A 2,587-nucleotide genomic window follows, 5' to 3' on the forward strand; every position below is an offset into this window, starting at 1 on the left:
AAAAAGCATCAGCATCACTCGTGAAAGGCACCGCGCGGTACAGTAGAGCGCAGCACAGGGATACGGGCTGCTGCGCTGTTGCTGCTCATGCTCCGACCAAATTTCCGTGAGTAGAAATAATTAGAAAGAGATGACCAAGGGAAAAAATACGAAACCCCTCCCCTCCCTCCCACACTCCTTCCAGCATGCGTTGCGTATACTTCTAAGGCTCATTTCTCTCCTCTCTCTTTCTTTCCCTCCGACTCACACACACACACACGCATAACATATACGCGAAAAGCAAAGTGCAACAACAACGCAGCGATGCAGCGGGCGATTCTTTTTTACGACGATCGCGATGGCGTTGTGCAACACGGCGCGTGCATAACGCGCAGTGTCACTGCTGCACTCAGCATCATCGAGAGGGGTTTTTGTATCCGTTGTGGAAAAGCGAATAAAGCAAACAGGGCGACTGTGCAACTGCGCAAACGGCCTCGATGGCACAGGTGTCATAGCGCACTGCGCTGCAATCGGGGCCATTTCAAAGGAATCGGAGGAGAGGGGAGGGGGGGGGGTGGTGCAGAAAAGTCATACGCCATGACGACCCGAGTCGCAATCACGAAATCGAGAGGGACAGCAACAGCAAAAGGAAGGCAACCGCGTCCCGATTTCCATTTTAGCATTGCTGCGCGTTTGTAAACACAACAGAAGGGCGGAGGCAACGACCGGGGAGACCGGCCGGCTGGGCCGGGCCGGCTCGGGTTAGCATGCGTGGCGCGTGCCTTACAGGTACCCGTTCAGCGGCGGAGAGGGGGGAAAAGTGTGTGTGTGGGGAGGGGGGGCATGTCGACCGCTTCACATGACCGGCCGCGACCGCCGCACGGAGCCGGGACCAATCGACCGGGCCGTGAGAAAATGTCATTCATTAAGGCCAAGCTTGGGCGTGGCGTGGCGGGGCCGGGCGGGGCGAAGTGCAGCGCGCGACAGAGTCCCGTTCAACAAGGCCGGAAGCAGTCCATTCGCGTAGGCCAGAGCCGCTGCAGCGGCGGCGCAGGGGTAGTCGCAGCCGGTTAAGGTCCGTACTGCATCGCAAATCGTCAGAGTCAAAAGAAACAGCTGGCGAACACGTCGAAGACAAAACCTTCGCGCTCGGCCCCGCCTTGCCCCGCCCCGCCGCCCATGGCGCAGGATAATGGCCCCGCCATGCCCCGCCATACCCCGCCCTGTCTCGCCCTGCCTTGCCCCGCCCCGCCGCCCATGGCGCAGGATAATGGATGCGATCAGACGATCATTGTTGCCCTGTTGGCCAACGCACCAGCATTGGGTCAGCGGCGGCTGCGGGGCTATACCGACAGCAGGGAGCCATACGCAGCTCCCGAGACGGGCACCACAAGGAGAACCTCCCGGGAGCCACATCAACTTGACACGCGTGCGGGGGCTGTTGGGGCCAGCGGCGGCACATGTATTCGCACAAAGTCTGCGAACAGCGAGACCGCGGCACCCGGGCGGGCCTGTGCGGCCTATGCATGGGCGGGCGGCACACACACAAGTCGAGCGAGGCGCATAAACAGCTGACCCGAATCCAAGCGCTGCTAAGGTCGGGTCGGGTCGGCCCAGCGGGGGGCGGAGGAGGCCGACCTTTCCCTTATGGCCTTACGCAAGCGCGCCCGCTGCCGGGCCGCTGCCGGGGCGTGGTGGGTATTAGGCCGTCCCCGCGGCCCCACCATGCGAGAGGGAAGGTCAGGACGGACCGTCAGGACGGACCACCAACACACTGTGAACCGTGTCCTAGCGCACAGACAGCCGGCCAGATCAGATGGACAGCCGCCGGGCCGACCTGCCGGAAAGCACCTTCTTACCTAACGCCCCTCCTGCCGGACCGGGCCGCGGTGGTGTGGTGTGCCCTGCTGGTGCGGCTTTCTCAACCTGTTCTGCCCCAAGTACTGATCGGAACAGCGGCCGGGTAGGAACACCGCGGAAATAAAGGGCGGTAATGACCGAGTCCTGTATCACTGGCCACGCGTTGGTCCAGGCTGAACGACTACCTGCGCGGCACGCACGCCCGACCTGGCCTAGCCGCACTGCCCCCTCCTCCTGCACTAGTTTCTCCCTTTTCTCGTAGAGGAAAAAAGAAACACGAGACCGCCAAAACGAAATCCACACCACTTAGTAAGACTTGACGGGAGGGACGCTGAGAGAAGGCCGGGAGAAAGACACGAGAGAGATGGTGACCAAGACGCACAATACGTACGAGCAGCGTACGTGCTGCGAGCATGCGGCATGCCTGAGGGGCGGGGCGGGGCGGCAGCGACACGCAACTCCCACCAATCAAGAGTGCAATGCCCCCAGCGGCCGCGCAAACCTACGGGGTCACTGGGGCTGACATGGGACACGCCGAGCGCGAGCGAGCGCGAAAGAAGGGCGAGGTCCTCCATGCCATCCAGGGCCAGCGGCCAGCTCACGGGGAGGCTAACAGCACACAGGTGTGCGCAACTGTGCGCAGTCTGCCTCCTCCCCGGGGGGTTTGGGCCGCCTAGCGAGTAGGCAACCGTCACACACGGGTGTGCGCGAGATGCCTACGCATCAGTGGCTCAGGCCGCCTGGCGGG

At 62.4% G+C, this 2,587-nt stretch overlaps 1 protein-coding gene across 4 annotated transcripts in view; it reads right to left on the reverse strand.

The window, feature by feature from the left end:
• The window catches only part of LOC113208479 (uncharacterized), a 113,288-nt gene that overhangs the window by 21,468 nt on the left and 89,233 nt on the right, over nucleotides 1-2,587 (reverse strand). The gene's annotated exons all lie outside the window — the stretch shown is intronic.

Source organism: Frankliniella occidentalis, unplaced genomic scaffold, assembly GCF_000697945.3.
Source record: "Frankliniella occidentalis isolate FOCC.00 unplaced genomic scaffold, Focc_3.1 Scaffold8, whole genome shotgun sequence".
In the NCBI taxonomy this organism is placed as follows: domain Eukaryota; kingdom Metazoa; phylum Arthropoda; class Insecta; order Thysanoptera; family Thripidae; genus Frankliniella; species Frankliniella occidentalis.